The sequence below is a fragment of the Musca domestica genome, unplaced genomic scaffold, assembly GCF_030504385.1.
Source record: "Musca domestica strain aabys unplaced genomic scaffold, Musca_domestica.polishedcontigs.V.1.1 36, whole genome shotgun sequence".
NCBI lineage: Eukaryota > Metazoa > Arthropoda > Insecta > Diptera > Muscidae > Musca > Musca domestica.
In genome coordinates this window covers 3426213-3443048 of record NW_026712318.1, presented here as the reverse complement: position 1 = coordinate 3443048, position 16836 = coordinate 3426213, and the positions used below count along the sequence as shown (strand labels likewise).

General features: G+C 35.0%; 1 protein-coding gene across 4 annotated transcripts in view; it reads left to right on the top strand.

Moving 5' to 3' along the window:
* Positions 1 to 16836, top strand: part of LOC101887281 (nocturnin) — an 81306-nt gene that overhangs the window by 13033 nt on the left and 51437 nt on the right. The window contains exon 1 of one of the 4 annotated variants that reach the window (XM_059126038.1): positions 5002 to 5163. The exons of 1 other annotated variant lie outside the window; for it this stretch is intronic. The gene's annotated coding sequence lies outside the window, so the exon portion shown is untranslated. Of the gene's footprint in view, positions 1 to 5001; positions 5164 to 16836 lie in introns of those variants that run through there. 2 more of the 4 variants (XM_059126040.1, XM_059126043.1) reach the window with 2 other exon arrangements.

Here is a 16836-nt window from a genome sequence, read left to right as displayed (position 1 = left end):
GACTTATGAACAGAATAAATAAGATATATTCTTGTACATATATACCATATTTCGCTATATATCTGATTTCTTGGCTATTAGCATCACCTTAATGGTCAGAAGTGACTTTTAAATGTATTTGTGATTTGGCTAGAAATATTCGTGGTTTAGTGGAATTTTTCTTATTTCCTTACATAAAAGTTGGGGTCCCAAATTGGTAGGCTTCTATGCAGTCCTAAACTCTAACTCCATGTAAATTTCCGCGTCGATTGATTCATAATTGTGGCTTACAGAACAACTGCAAAATCAGGAATTTTTCAACCTCTATATATTGTGCAATCATCTCCAAAAACAATAAGGTTCTATTCTGACCCTTACCCCACCTCCATTTTCAATTTCGTGAGGATCCAGCCATAATTGCGACTTGTAGCTTGATTACAAATTAACATGGACAGACGAACGGACGGACGGACATACTTAGCTAGATCGACTCAGCTCGGCAAGATAGGAAGATCCATATATACTTTCCTATGTGGGAAACCAATATTTCGAGGTGTTACATAATTTTTGGCCCAATCAAACTTGTAATACCCCCAACACATACTGTTTTAGGGTACAATAATTTGGATTAAACTAAAATTTGGAAATTTTTGTAAAATCAAGAACAACTTTAATATTCGATCCATTTCATATTTTGCTGTAATCTTCACAAATTTTGAACCTCTATTTTTACCCAAATTGTGACCGTAGATGGTTCGACTCAGCTAGTCGAGATATGATCTATGTTCAATATTTCAATCAATTACAAACTTCTGGGCGAAAATAATCTTATCATACCCGGCCCACAAAGTGGCGGAGTGGAATACCAGAAAAAAATTTAGCGACAAAACTATTGTTCGATCCATTATCAGTCAAGAAATTCAAAGTAAATTATCGGCCCACAATCTTGGTCATAACCTTGATATCGCTCCCCCATAGACATAAGGTCTCTGTTCTCACATTTATAATCAAGATTACAAACATAAATGTATGGCACACTCGCCTTTTCGAATATAAATCATAAAATAACATAGTCAAGTAAAAAAGTAAGCTTTTAATAATCTCCACCATTTGGATGGAACTTGCTAATTAAGAAAGAAAATCTGTTACAAATACCGCAAACATTATGAAAATACCGAATTGAGTTGGCACTCTATTGTCACTAAATATAAGATATACCAAAATGTGGGGCTGCATGGACCGGTTATAATACTAATAAGTTAAAAAGTATCAGCGGGTTTCGCCGACAGATATATACATTTAGCCCATGTTCGATTATTTAAATATATTTTGACTTTTGTTCTGATTATTCAAATTGTTGACCCTTTATGAATTAGGTTCCGAAGGAATGGTCCAATACAATCCATTTCGTATCGGACCTACATAAATATGATATAAATCATGCGACGGAGTTTCCTTTCCCTTTCTGTGCAACAAAATATTTTTTTTTTTAAATTTCGACCTTTTAGGGGAGAGGTACCAGAAGGAGTGGACCGATGTTTCCCTTCTCCAAACTCGATCTAAGTTAAAAAATTATATTACGATGTATCAAATTTGGATCAAATCAGATACTCCCTTCGAGTATTATCCTGCGCACCAGTCAGCCAAACAGACGGACGGACCGACACCTCTAGATCGAGTCCAAATGACCTGAACCGGATTTGGTCCAAAGAGACCTACGGTCTAAAACCGTTATATGAACCTGCTTATAGGGAATTTTTAACTTTATTTAAAAAAGTGTCCCTTTGGTTGTCTACCTGTTATCTTCGACCAAAATATCCCTCGTATTTTCCTCTGCAATATTCAGGGTGAGATAAAAAACGGCAACAAAGTCAAACGCCATAATTTTTACATTTTTTTATTTTATTGAATGAAAGCAAAAAATGTCGGAAATATCATCAAATTTTAGAATAAGTTTAGATTTGTTCGAATTGGTCACCTTTGGCATGAATTATGGCCTTCAAATGGCCAATGAAATCGTCACACACTGGCCGAATGTTGCTCTGCGATATTTTGGCCCATTCCCGGCAAAGCGCTTGCTTGAGGTGATCGATACTTTGGAAATTTTTAGTGCCAACCTTGATTTCCAAAATACTCCAGACACAATTGTCCAACGGATTGGTATCCGAGGAAGAGCGAGGAACCTCATTTTGTAACCATTCTTGGGTGGCGCGTGCTGAGTGCGATGGTGCTGAGTCCTGTTAGAATGTCCAAGGTCTGCGGCCAAAATGTTTGCGTGCCCAAGGCTTCAATACACCCTCCAGAATATTTTCGCGATGTTATTCTATGCCAACAAAAAAACAAATTCGGCAGTTCATTACTTTAAGCCAAGCGAAGCAACTCTATAACTGACAAAGCTTTAGAGTCTATTTTCTTTCCGTTGCGGTGTAAGTTCTTGCACTTTTTGGACTTTCAATGGCTTTACCCCATTTTTCAACATTTGCCGAATGGAATATTGCGATATGTTCAGCTCACGAGCCATTTTTCGGCAACTGCGACGCGGGTTTAAAATTTGATAAAGAATATTTTTGTCTTTGACGTCATCCCTCTATAATGATAATTTGTTGGAGATTTATGCACAAACTCACAAAGTACGGGTTTTTGCGTTTATGTAAGATTTAGACCCTTGATATCTTCTAGGACCTATAGTAGACATTTATGTGGAATATTTCAACTTTCTACGATCCCACTTACTTGGAGTTTCTAACTATATTTAAAAAGGGTCAATTTTTTTGACTAAACTGGAAGCGTTAAAATTTTCGACCAAAATTTTTCCTCGTATTTTCATCTACAATATTACCATAGGCACTATATACCTAGATTGCACGGACTTCGACGAATCCTAATCAGAAAACCCCCAAATTTGTGGAAAGGGGAATCGTGAATAACAAACAAAAAAAAAAAAAATAATTAAGTTCGGCCGAACTTTTAATACCCTCCACCATTTGGAACGAATTTCGCAATTTTCAAATAAATAAAATCCTTTAAAAATTCTGTTACAATCTGGAAAATACCGAATGTAGCCTTTATATTTGGATCTATATGACGACGTGGACCTGCATAGGCAAAGTTTGTCATAAGCCATTTAATATTCAAATGCGAAACTTGAAAAAAATCGGTGAATAATCAACAAATAACCCAATATCAGGATGTACCGTTATATGGGGCCTTCAACTTCAAATACCAAAATGAATAATGTCGCTAAAATGATCAAAATATCGAATATAGGGAGGTGCCGTTATATGGGGGCTATACGAAGACGTGGACCTACACAGACAATTTTCTGTCATAGGCTGTAGTATCCATTACGAACTTCAAATACCAAATTTGAAACAATTCCGGTGAATAATGTCGGTAAAATGATCAAAATACCGAATATCGGAAGGTGCCGCTATATGGGGGCTATACGAAGACGTGGACCAGCATAGACAGTTTTCTGTCTAAGGCTGTAGTACCCATTATGAATTTCAAATACCAAATTTGAAAGAATTCCGGTGAATAATGTCGCTAAAATCATCAAAATACGGAATATCAGGAGGTACCGTTATATGGAGGCTATACGAAGACGTGGACCAGCACAAACAGTTTTCTGTCTAAGGCTGTAGTACCCATTATGAACTTCAAATACCAAATTTGAAAGAATTCCGGTGAATAATGTCGCTAAAATCATCAAAATACGGAACATCAGGAGGTACCGTTATGGGGGCTATACCAAACGAGGACGAGGACGAGGACATTGTCCATTTTCAATATACATATGTGTAAAATTTTATCAACATACTTCATTTCGTACGGAAGCTAGAGAACGAAATGAAGTACGTCTGTGGACGGACATACGAACAGACGGACGAACATTGCTATATTGGCATGAAATTTTATTCTGATCAGGAATATATATATATATATATATATATATATATATATAGTTTGTGGGGTCTAAAATTTATATTTCTAGGTGTTACAAATGGAATGACAAACCTAATATACCCTCCATACTATGGTGGAGGGTAGAAAAATATGCAATGTTCGGTGACTGATAATTTGAGTTCGGATGAATTACATTATCTGTTAATTCTGATATCTCTTGAGGTCAGAGTTTTGTTATATACAGATATGTCATATTACAGCAAAGTAATCAAATCAAATCCAAATGACAGCAAAGGATTACAACATTACTTCAAGATTCCATGGTCATTTGTCCATTCCACCACACCATATTATCGGCAGATCTAGTGGCTTTTATTTGTCTATTAAACGAACAATGTATTGGCTTGCTTTGTCTATATCCTTATCACTTATTGCCCTGCCAATCAATGCATATGGTTGGTTCTCTCATGGCGACTCCCTCTCTTTCTCTCTGATTTTATTTTTTTTTTCTTTAACGCTGAATTCTTGTCACCCCATACTGGTATGAACTAAACTAAATTGAATTCGTATTTTATGCTTCGGAACTAAGTGGGAGTAGAATTGAGTATTTCACCACAATTGCGATAGCGGCCTTTTCACGAACCGACCACGCCACAATCATCATCGTCGTCGTCCATTCTCATTCTCACCCAATTTTAGTATCAAAACAAACAGCCCACCACGACGGCGGGCAATCGGCGCTGCGATCACATTGTAAATAAATGTGATCGTGGACTTGTTTTTAGCCCCCAAGCCCACTGAACTACATTAGCATTAATGAAAAATATATATAAAGATTGTCGTGGAACTTCTCGATTCGATTAGTGTAAATTTGGAACGGTTTCAGGCAGTGACAAGTGGAAATACAATACCGATCAGAAGTGTTGAGAATAATTAAGAGATGTCGCGAAACGGCTTGAGAATTTATATTCGTGGGAAACAGTTGGTGTCCAAGGATTAGGAATCGTTAATAAAGGAATGTGAATTATAAAAAAAAAATTAATAAAAATATAAAATAGTTTTGAAATATAAAATAGTTTTGAAATATAAAATCCAATTATTATGAAAGAAAAAAGTTAAAAAAAAATTGAAAAAAAAATCTATGAAATATTTTGTGAAAATCTACAACAATTTATAAACAACCTAAAAAAAAAAGTATTTACAAAAAAAACCGTTACAAAAATTAATTCCATCAAGTGCATGGAACACCCTTGCCCCTGGATACTTATCCAAGAAATGGTAAGTCAATGGCTGGTTCATTTTACAACAAATCGCAAAGTGGAATGAACCCCCTTTTCAAATGTAATCAGAGAACAAAGTCACCATTGTAATGTCAAATATTATTTTTGCCATTGAATTGTTGTTGTTGTTATAATTATTAATGGACTTCTTCATGATTCGAATCCGAATAATAATCCAATCTTGATTTGTTCTACACGGATCGTTGCTATGTTGATTTTATTATTTGTTTTTTTGTTCCAATTTCTTTTCAAAGTTTACTTTGGTCATTGTTGATTATAATACACTGTACAACAAAAAAGTGGAGCAAAAAGTGAAGTGAAGTGAGTTTTTCAAATTAAAATTTGTTTTGATATCCTAGATATCAGAGGGTCGTACGGTTTTAGTACTCACTACCGGCTTTTTAAAAACTTTCAAAATAAACCCAAGTTTTGGTCCATATTCTAACTTCCGTGGCAACAATGCGGTAAAATTAAAATATTTATACCCCCAGTCATATGGCCATAGAGGGGATATATCATTTGATACGGCCAAAACTGGAGTCATCGAAATAATGATTTTAGTCCCTAGGTCTCTTTGGACAAAATCCGTTTCAGGACATTTGGAGTTGATTTAGGGATGTCCGTCCGTCTGTGCGTCTGGCTGGTGCACATAAAAACTCTCGAAGGGAGTATCCGATTTGATCCAAACTTGGTACATCGTAAGATTATTGTCAAACTTAGATCGAGTTTGGCGATGGGCAAAATCGGTTCACTCCTTCTGGCACCTCGCCCTTAAAAGGTAAACATTTTCAAAGAAAATATTTTTCCTCTGAGAAAAAGAAAGGATCATTCGATTTGGTACAAACTTTGCACATCCCAATATTTTGCCAGTGCTAGGTCAGGTGTGAAAATGGTCAATGTCGGTGGACTCCATTAAGTACATCCCCCACAAAGGCTGAAAATTTCGAATAATTATAACTCTAAACAAAGTTTTAATACCCTCCAAACTTTTAATACCCTTAACAAACTTTTAATACCCTCGGCCGGGCCAAACTTTTAATACCCTCCACCTTAAGGTAAAAGAAACATTAGAAGAAATGTGGCAAAAACCATTTAAATGCCGAGTATCGGGAGGTACCGTTATATAGGGGCTACACCAAAACGTGGATCTATAATTACAATGTTTCGCCACACGAACTAGGACCCATTATGACCCACAAATACCAATTTTTAGAAAAACCGGTGAAAAAATGTGGCAAAAACCATCAAAATACCGAATATCGGGAGGTACCGTTATATGGGGGCTATACCAAATCATGGACCCATACATGCAATGTTTCGCCACCGGAGCTGGAAACCATTATGACCCACAAATACCAATTTTTAGACAAATCCGTGCAAAAATGTGGCAAAAAAAAAACTAAAATACCGAATATCGGGGTGTACCTTTATATGGGGGCTATACCACAACGTAGACCTATACATGCAATGTTTTGCCACGCGCTCAGGGACCCGTTATGACCTACAAATACCAATTTTCAGGCAAATCCGTGACAAAGTTTGGCATAAATCATCAAAATACCGAATATCGGGAGGTACCGTTATATGGGGACTATATATCGTGGACCGATATATCTCATTTTTAATACCAACCATCGTAGACACAATGCAAATAGCTCTGCTAAGTTTTGGCGCTCTACGTCAAATAATGTGGGCTGTATCGTGATTTCAACAGACAGACAGACCGACATCGTTAAATCGACTAAGAATTTTATGCTGATTATGAATATATATACATTATGGGGTCTAAGACGAATATTTAAGGATGTTACAAACGGAATGACAAAGTTAATATACCATCCTTTCCAAGGTGGAGGTTATAAAAAAATTTAAATCATAGTCCATTTGCCTTCAAATTTCTCTCACTCCGATAGTTTTGAAAACAAAAGATCTGGTGTGAAGATAGGATGTATCGGTATATTCATTCTGGTACCACCCCTACAACGGGTCAAAATTTTGAGTTACAATGGACTTCGTAAAACGCGATTTAAACATTCAATTCCTTTAAAATTTCACAAAACCCAATACTTCTACTAACGCAAGATCTGGTGTAAAGATGGAATATGCCGGACCACTCGTTCTGGTACCTCCCCCACAAAGAGTCACAATTTTGAATAATTATATCTAACATAAAATGTGAAATTAAGGCTCGATTGACTTCAAATTTCATAAAACCCAATATTTCTACTAACAAAAGATTTGGAAAGAAGATGGAATATGCCGGACCTCTCATTCTGGTACCTCCCCCAAAAAGGGTCAAAATTTCGAAGAATAATAACACTTATAAAATTTGAAATAAGAGTCCGATTGCCTTCAAATTTCTCTCATCCTGATATTTTTGTAAACGAATGATCTTGTGTGAAGATATGATTTATGGGTATACTCATTCTGGTACCTCCCCCACAAAGGGTCAACATTATGAATAACCACAAGCTTCGTAGAACGTAAAATGAGCATTCGCCAAATTTTTATTAAATTTCACACATCCCAATATTTCTAATAAAACAAAATCAAGGAATATGCCGGGCTACACCTTCTGGTACCTCCCCCACAAAGGGTCAAAATTTCGAATAATTACAACTCTAATAAAATGAGAAATAAGAGTCCGATTGTCTTCAAATTTCGAACAACGAAAAATTTGTACTAATGTAAGATCTGCAGTGAAGATGGAACATGCCGGACCACTGCTTCTGGTACCTCCCCCACAAAGGGTCAAAATTTCGAAGAATTATAACACTTATAAAATTTGAAATAAGAGTCCGATTACCTTCACATTTCACACATCCCGATATATTTATTAACAAACGATCTCGTGTGAAGATGGGATATATCGGTATACTCCTTCTGGTACTTCCCCCACAAAGGGTCAAAATTTTGAAGAAAATGGTATCTCTCACAAAAACGAAACAAAAGTCCGATTGTCTTCAAACTTCGCACAACCCAATATTTCTACTAACGCAAGAGCTGGTGTAAAGATGCAATATGACGCGCCACTGGTTCTGGTACCTCCCCCAACGGATCAAAATTTTGTATAATTATATCTCTCATAAAATGCGATACAAGAGTCCAATTGTCTTCAAATTTCACACATCTCAATATTTTTGTTAACAAAAGTTCTGGTATGAAGATGTGAAATATTCGTATACTCCTTCTGGTACCTCCTCTACGAAGAGTCAAAATTTTGAATATAAACGAAGCTCATAAAACGCGAAATTATTCCGATTCCATTGAGACTTGGCACATCTCAATATATCGATAAACACAAGATCTGTTATAAATATGGTTGAGATCGGACCATTCCTTCTGGTACCTCCCACACAAAACTATTGTAAAATCCGAAATAAGCATCTGGTTCTCTTCATATTTCACGGATCCCATTATTTTCACTAACACATGATTTGCTGTGAAGATGGTCCATCGGTCCACTTCTTCTGGTACCTCCTCCCCAAAGGGTTAACATTTTGAATATCCATAAAGTTATTAAACGCAGAAATTAGAATTGGTTAATATTAAATTAAAGTATAATTATTTTAATAATAAAGTCCTCACAATTCAATCTTTCATCCCCAAAATCAAACCCCAATATATCTACATAAAAACTAGTAATTTTATTAATGACTAATGTCTTACAATCCTTATCGGTAAATCGAATATCAACTTCAAAATCCTTGACAACAATAAATTTATAAGCCTATAGACCACCTATATCCCCCTGCCCAGTCAAAACATTCGGCCTCAAATCGAGTAAAAGAAATCTTATCACTCTGCTATGCAGTAGGTTATGCTAGACGATTTGAATGCGATAATTGTTGTTAGATTAATTTGTGTGTGTGTGTGTTTATTTGTATATTTGACATCCAACTACACACGACACGAGCGGCTATGCGGTAATAAAACTTCAATGACACCACTTATTTATTTTTCTTCTATTCAGAACTTTTTTTTAAAAATAAACAAAAAGTGGTGGCAAACTTTTCTGTTTGGCAGATTAGAGAGTACAACTTTGCTGTTATACTATAAGTTATCAGATAGACAGGAAGATTTAGTATTCTATAGGGAAGTTGTTTGTTCAAAGACGGGGTAAGAAGTCTTAAAGTAAAATCTCAATTTTGAATATCACACACAGTCTTGTTGAAATCACTTGACTTGCATCAAGCTCTTGCATTTTAGGCAAAAAAAAAAGATGGATATCATCTCACGGTGGCGCTCACAATTCACAGCATATTTGAAGAAGAACCGCAAAAAACTGTGACTTTTTCTGGATTGCTAGCTCTAGCAATGCTTCTTCACTTGAAAATCAACAATTCTTCCTCCATTGATAAACCGAATTTTTAGATTAAAAAAAAATGGATCTTCTGCAAACTTTTCAATATTTCATTCGCCAAAAATTCTGCGTTGCCGTATATCAATCGGCCTCAATTCTTGCACTAGCTATATATTTTGAAAGGCTTCATACCTAAACCGAAGAAAAGTTGGTTCTTTCTGTGGAGAAGACCCTCTTTATTCATCGTTAGTGAACAACTCGGCGGCCCATAATTGTTCCGAGTTAGCCTTTGCACATCTGCCTCGTGCACAAGGCTTTCTCTCACAAACCTATGCGATCTAGCGATGTCCGTTTGTCCGTCTGTGCGCACAATAACTCTCGAAATCTGATAGTCACAGATTTGGTCCAAACTTGGTACAACGTAATATTATTGACAAACTTAGATCGAGTTCGGAGATGGGCATTTTCGGTCCACTGCTTCTGGTACCTCCCCCACGAAAGGTCGAAATTGTCAAAAGAAATATTTTACTGCATAGACAGAGAAAGGATAATTCGATTTTGCTCCAACTTTGCGAATCTTAATATTTGTACTAGTACTAGGTCAGGTGAGAAAATGGACAATATCGATTCACTCCATCATGTACCTCCTCCACGTCACGATATTTTTATTACGTCACGATATTTTTATTAAACCAAGGTCTCGTATGAATATGGAATATATAGGTCCACTTCTTCTGGTAAAACGTAAAATTAACATCCGATTCCATTCAGACATCTTGACACATCTCAATATTTCCATCAACACAAGATTTGTTATAACAATGATAGAGGTCAGACCATTTCTTCTGATACCTCCCCCACAAAGGGTGAAAGTTTTGAATATGCAAAACGATTATAAAATCCGAAGTAAGCACCAGGTTCTCTTCAAATTTAATACACTTCAATATTTATATTAACCCAAGATCTGCTGGGAAGATGGAATGTATCGGTTTACTTCTTATGGTACCTCCCTCACAAAGGCTCAAAATTTTGACTATCCATGAAGCTCATAAAAAGCGAAATTAACATCCGATTCCATTTCAGACTTGGTACATCTCAATATTTCTATCAACATAAGATATGTTATAATGATGGTAGAGTTCGGACCATTTCTTCTGATACCTCCCCTACAAAGGATCAAAATTTTGAATTACCAAAACAATCAGAAAATCCGAAATAAGCATCAGGTTCTCCTTATATTTCACACATCCCATTATTTCTACTATCACAAAATCTGTGGTGAAGATAGGATATATCGGTCTACTCCTTCTGGTAACTCCCCCACAAAGGCTCAAAATTTTGAATATCCACGAAGCTCATAAAAAGCGAAATTAACATCCGATTCCATTCCAGACTTGGCACATCTCAATATTTCGATCAACATAATATCTGTTATAAAGATGATAGAGATCGGATCATTTCGTTTGCTACCTGCCCCATATAGAGTTCAAGATTGAATATTTCGGTCGAATTTATCTGGCACCTAACGCACATTTTAACATTTTCTAAAAATTATCAAATATGTCATGTAAAGAGAAGGAAGTTACCAATATTTATATTTATATCGTACTTATTTAGGACCGATACGAAATGGAGAATATTGGCCCATTCCTTCAGAACCCACTCCATATAGGGGCAACAATTTAAATAATCATAACAGAAGTCTAAACATACTTAACAAATCGAACATTGGCTGCGGGTATACGCCTGTCGATAGAACCGATTGATACTTATACCCTACATCACAAGGTGGTCAGGGTATTATGTCTTTGTGCATTTGTTTGTAACAGGCAAAAGGAAACGAGATAGACCCAGAGTTCCTTTAGATGATAGATAGCATAGAATCACATTCTGAGTCGATTTATGCATGTCCGTCCGTCCGTCTGTCCGTCTGTCCATGTATTTTTGTAAACAAAGTCCAGCTCGCATTTATTGCCCTATCCAGATGAAATTTTGCACAAACCATTGGTTTAGCCCAAGGACAAACCCTATTGAAATTGGAAATAATTGGTCAAAATTTAGATACAGCTCCCATATATATATATATATATATATATATATATATATATATATATATATATATATATATATATATATATATATATATATATATATATATATATATATATATATATATATATATATATATAGTATGGAATTTTGCACGTACGATCAGATTGGACCTGAAAATAAGTACACCAAATTTGATCGAAATCGGTTCAAATATAGCTATAGCTCCCATATATATTTTTCATCCGATTTGTTATTTTTGCCCTCCCCAGCCGTAATATGCACTCTGTAACAACAATATTTGGGGAAATATATCAAATACAGCTCAGAAATACATTTGCTAAATTTTATCGAGATCGGTTTAGATTTGGATATAGCTCCCATATATATATCTTCGTCCGATTTACTTTTGATTGCGCACCAAACGTCTAATATTTGCCCAAATTGGATGAAATTTGGAACTTACAACCGAATTGAGTCTAGAAGATAGTATGTCAAATTTTGTGAAGATCGGTTTAGATATAGCTATAGCTCCCATATATACTGTTCATCCGATTTGTTATATTTATTACCCACAGCCGTAATATGCACTCCGTAACAATGATATTCAGGGAAATATATTAAATACAGCTCAGAAATATCTTTGCTAAATTTTATCAAGATCGGTTCAGATTTGGATATAGCTCCCACATATAACTTCGTCCGATTTACCTTTTATTGTACACCAAACGTCTAATATTTGCCCAAATTGGATGAAATTTGGCACTTACGACCGAATTGAGTCTAAAGGCTAGTATGCCAAATTTGGTAAAGATCGGTTTAGATATAGCTATAGCTCCCATATATACTGTCCATCCGATTTGTCATATTTGTTACCCACTGCCGTAATATGCACTCCGTAACAACGATATTCAGGGAAATATATAACAAATACAGCTCAGAAATATCTTTGCTAAATTTTATCAAGATCGGTTCAGATTTGGATATAGCTCCCATGTATAACAAATGGCCAATACAAATCCGAATTTAAAAGATACAAATGCTTCGGCATACTTAGTCTTTTGACCTTCAAATTGCAATAGCGGGTATGATTGAATTCTTCCATAAAAACTTTTAATTGTTATGCTCAGCTCTACTAAATTAGCAAAGTCGTGTAGGGTATCATAAAATCGGCCCCTCCCGACTTTAAAACTTTCTTTACTGATTTTTAACTTGTTATAGTTTGTCATTTTCCCCATCACTTTTGTTTATTTATACATACGCAGTATAAAATACAATTCAATGTCACATTGTGGTAGTTCCGTTGGCTGTTGCCAAAATAGTTTTCCCACCACACTGACGACATAGAGATATATGTATGTGCCCGATACGAATGTTTATGGCAAAAACAAATTTGCAACGAATTTCAGTTTTTTCTCTGGGAAATGAAAATGTTGGCACTAATGAAGAGGCTTACAAAATTAGACATACAAAATATTCGCATATTCGTAAATTTTAAATTTTTTACACAAAAGAATTAAATTATTTAGACATTACAACTCGTCATGAAAAAGCCAACAACTTTCATGAAATTACGTTCACAACTTTTAATTAGTAATATATAGAAAAATATAATTATTTAAATTACTATTTTGCTGAGGGCTCAGATCGACTAGCCCATCCCATTGGTCACATTCTAGGCCAAAAGTGTGTCCATAAAAATACATATGCTGTATTTCGAATATATTGATTAATAATTGCAATTTATCAGTTGCAATTGTTTGAAGTCAAGTACTCTGTATGTCTGCAATAGAGCAGACAGAGAGAGCATGATAAACAAAATAAACAATTCTACATAAATAAATTTAAAAATATACATACTTAAAATATGTACATACATACATACGACAGAAGCAAACAACAACTGCAAAGTAAATACGTGCGTATTATCGCGTCAGTTGTTTTTGTTTCAAGTCTAAAGTTCACAACAGCGATAATCGGCCATTGAATAACCATTGCATACTTTCAGGCTGCTATGATGGATTTAAATTAATATACATAATTTTATCTTAAATCGAACTTAATCCATTTACCTTAGGAACGACAAAAAAAAACATTCAAACAATAAATTGATTTGAAATTTTATTTCATTAGCATGCAATAAATCTGTAGACATTTTAGAAATGTTGATATTACCGGAAGTGTAAATATTTACATATATATGTAGCTATGAAGGTATGTAACTACGAGTGCTGTAACAAATGACAACAAATGAGCCAGCAAAATGAAAGTGTACTTGAGTTCGATGTTTAGTATGTTAATTACCCGCAGTGAAATGAATCAGAGAAAATTGATTGGCCCAAGTGCGTTCATAGAGTGAGAATGAGATTGCTTGGTTCTCGATATCAATAACATAAGTACAGAACAAGTGTTACAACTACTCGTTTGATTTATAACATGAAGTTTAATTTTTTTGTTTTGCAAATATGTCATATATTTAAAAGTGGTTATTTGGAGTGTATTTATGTAGTGTGGAATAATTCCATTTGTAGAATATCTGCTAAGAAGTTCAACATAAATGGAATATTTGACTGTTGCAAATTATTTGTCAGTTAGACTTTTTCTAAAAATACTTATTTTATTTCTTCCATCTAAAGAATCATCTATATATGTATAAAACAAGTAAAAAAGCTATAAGTTCGGCCGGTCCGAACTTTGAAAATTCTCCACCATTTGGAAAGAATTTGGCAATTCTTAAGCAAACAATAAAATCCGTTCAAAATTCTACTAAAATCCACCACCGGTGAATGATGCCGCTAAAATCATCAAAATACCGAATATCGGAAGTTACCGTTATATGGGGGCTATACCAAAACGTGGGCCTTCATATCCCATTTTCAAAGTCCTGCAGACATAATATACATTTGAGTAAAAAGTTATCAACCTACTTTAATTCGTTCGGAAGCTAGAGTGGTTTCCACAGACGGATAGACGGATGGACATCGCATAATCGAATATTTCGAGGTGTTACAAACGGAATGACAAACTTAATATACCACCCATACTATGGTGGTGGGCATAAAAGTACTGATGTAACAGACTGACTGAAAATCAACACCAAGGCGAAATTTTGCACGAGGGTCAGCCTTGGTGCGTAGTCGTGTGATATGGCTGGGTTTTTGGAAATTCGTACTAAAGGTTATGGAAAGTACTAAAATATACTAAGAATTAAATACTTTGTATAGGTTAAACGCAATAAAATAAAAGGTGCCGTGTCATAATCCCTACGGACATAATCCCCTTTACAGTTAGGGTCATAACCCTCATGATGGAAAGGGGATTATGTCCAAAAAAAAATCGGCAATATTCCACACAAAGTAGCGGACATTATTATGGGGAAGGTATTTTTAACCTGATTAGGGCTAAGTAATTTTATCGTGGGTGTAATACCCGCTTATTCGACCCAAAAGTCTGGAAACATAATTTTATCGGGTTTCCAAGAGCTTATGGAAATACCTATCCAATTATTAGTATTATGGTTGGATTGTTTGACCTGTATCTGGAGCAATATAAAAAATTGGATTTTTTTTCAAAACCCCCTTAAAAAGTACAAAATGGTCCCATTATGGGGTATTAATAATACTATGTTATAGCCTACACTCTTCTTTGCCAAAATGATGCCATGTTTCTTTCTGGCCACAGCAAACGGCCATGCTACCCATGACGATTAAGTCCGGGCACAAAGCTAGATTTATGAAATTTTGACTGAGCGTCAATAGTGGAGGGCAGGATAGATATACCAAAGGGTTTTTGAAAATTCGAATTTTTAGGTTTTAAAAGTTCTAAAATGGTACTTAAATTCTAAAATGGTGCCAGTTGGTATTATCCAAAGCGGTTCATATGTAGCCTGGTGGTTTCGGAAATTTGTATTACAATTGTACGAAAAGTACTGAATGGTACTTTATTTGGTATTAGGTAAAGGAGTACAGATAAAATCTCAAAATTTGATATTTAGGATGTGGCGGTGGTATGGAAAGGCGTCCTATCTTTGTACGAAATGTACTAAATGGTAATACATTTATTTTTAGGTGAAAGGGTAGGACTGGAATCCTCATATTTGATATTGAGGTCTCTGTTGGTATCAGAAATTCAGATATGGAGGTGTTTTCAAACAGTGTACTAAAATTGTACAAAAAGTACTAAGTGGTATTAAATTTTAGTATTAGTTGAAGGGAAAGAGCTGGATTATTCATGTTTAGGATTGATGACTCTGTTGGTATCTGGAATTGCGATTGGATGGTGATCTGGAATTGAGATATGGAGGTGGTTTTGGATATGGAGCCGAGATATGGAGCCGATTCGCAAGTTATGCCAAAAATACTAAAGGTACCAAATTTGGTATTGGGTGAAGAAATAGAACTGAAATCCCGAAATTTGATACTGAGGACTCTGTTGGTATTTGGGATTGAGATATGGAGGTAGTTTTGGAAATACGTACCATTATTTTTCTAAATGTGCTAAGTGCTACTAAATTTGGTATTGGTTCAAAGGGTAAAGCTGTCTAGAAATGAGATATGGAACCGATTTGCCAAATTATACCAAAGTACTTAATGGTACTAAAATAGATATTGGGGTATTGGGTGATATAGTTGGAATCTCGAAATTTGATATTAAGGTCATTGTTGGTATCTGTAATTCAGATATGGAGGGGGTTTTGGAAATGTGTACTATAATTGTACGAAATGTACAAAATGGTACTAAATTTGTTATTAAATGAAGGAATATAGTTTAAATTCTGAAATTTAATATTGTATTCTCTATTGGTAGCTGGTGTTAATATCTAGTGGTAGATTTGCCAATGCGTACTATAATTTTTCGAAAAGTACTAAATAGTACTATTTTTGAATCACATGTTTTGGTTATGCGTAATAAATGTTTCTAAATTTAAGATTGGTTATAGAGCAAAATTTATGAAATTTGATATCGAGATCACTGTTGGTTTCTAGGCTTTACATATGGAGACGTTGAAATAGTTTTGACCAGAAATATTGAATGTGTGTCCATTGTGCAATGCTTTTACTAATATCCTCCTCATTAAACTTCGTAATTAAAGATTTAGAAGGATTTGTGGCGTTAAAAGTAAAAATCTTCCTATTATTCGGAGAAAATTGAAAAAAAAATCGGAAAATCTTGAAAAAGAAAACAACTAAAAAATCACCCTTTATTAACTATTGTTGTAGCATACTTTTAAGAGTACCAACAATTTGTGGACTTAAGAGAAATGCTATATTACATGATACAGTACAGTACTTATACTATAATTATATTATCCCTTATAAA